This window comes from Chenopodium album, chromosome 8 (genome assembly GCF_948465745.1).
Source record: "Chenopodium album chromosome 8, dcCheAlbu1.1, whole genome shotgun sequence".
Taxonomy (NCBI): Eukaryota; Viridiplantae; Streptophyta; class Magnoliopsida; order Caryophyllales; family Amaranthaceae; genus Chenopodium; species Chenopodium album.
The window spans coordinates 35,876,525-35,877,851 of NC_137841.1; the positions used below are offsets into that span (position 1 = coordinate 35,876,525).

General features: G+C 33.0%; 1 long non-coding RNA gene across 1 annotated transcript; it reads left to right on the plus strand.

The window, feature by feature from the left end:
• Nucleotides 1-370: 370 nt before the first annotated feature.
• Nucleotides 371-777, plus strand: LOC145556028 (uncharacterized). Its single transcript, XR_014091686.1, has 3 exons — nt 371-494; nt 570-681; nt 765-777. It is a non-coding gene; the product is annotated as an uncharacterized LOC145556028 (long non-coding RNA).
• Nucleotides 778-1,327: the final 550 nt, after the last annotated feature.

A 1,327-nucleotide genomic window follows, 5' to 3' on the forward strand; every position in this document is an offset into this window, starting at 1 on the left:
TCATTTAGTGGAAGAGGTCAGACTAGGCGGACTGGTTCATTATAGATGGATGTATCCTGTTGAAAGGTACTTATTATTATTATAATTATTATTTTTATTAATATTCTATTTATTTGTATTATTTAATTTTTAAATAATAATTTTCCTTATTCTTTCACATTCACATACAAAATCGTTACTATAATTCAAGGTACATACTTGGCCTTTTTGAAATCTCATGTAAGCAATAAAGCGCAACCGGAAGGATCTATAGCGGAAGGTTACCTTTTGTGGGAGACAATTGCATTTTGTTCGAGATATTTAGAAAGTGTTGAGACTATGTTCAATAGACCTAGAATGAATGAGGATGGTGTATCAAACATTGACAACTATTTGTATAACTCGGGTGGTCGTGTTGTTGGAAAGAAAGAAAATGTCTGTTTGGATGATAGAAGTTTAAAGCAAGTTCATCGCTATGTTTTACTTCATTCTGATGAACTAACCCCGGTGCTCAAGTAAGTAGCATTATGAGTTTAGTTAAAGCGTCCAATATATACTTGTTACTCACATAAAATTTACAATCTCGATAGTGAGTTCTTAAAATTAAAGAGGCAAGAGAATGACGTTGGAGGAAGTCAAGCTGATGAATCTATTGAAAATCAGTGGATAATTGATGAATTTGCAGATTGGTTGCAAAGCCAGGTCATATGCTTTTACATTTAGGGTCTTTTTATTTTCATATTATACAACTTTCTAATTCTAACTTTATTATTCTCGAATTATAGGTCCATAATTTAGATGATAGCACGGTAGAAGGAAAGTTAAGAAAAGCCTTAGCCGGTGGCTTAAGTAACCGCAGGTAAAGGATGAAAAGTGTTATTATCAATGGTTACAAATTTGATATTGTGGATCGCGAGCGATTTCGAATAACTCAGAATTCAGGAATCATGGTGGAAGCAGAGGGTCACGAATATTATGGAAAACTCAAAGAAATTTTGGAATTAGATTATTATGGTTCTTATAAGGTTGTATTGTTTCGTTGTGATTGGGTCGATATCCGTAGGGGTATCAAAACAAATCCGAATGGAAGTGTTCGTATCAATTTCTCAAAGTTGATGCACACTGGTCGATTTTTGCGTGATGATCCATTTGTTTTCTCCGCTCATCTCAAGCAAAACAAGTTTTTTATATTGAGGATGAGATACAAAAAGGGTGGTGTCATGTTGTGAAAACTAAGCCTAGGGACTTGTTTGATATGCCTGAATAATTTGTTTACAACTTTTATAATTTATTATAGATTTGAGTTCATAAATTTGGATGGGTGTGTATTTTTATATTTCATTTAGTT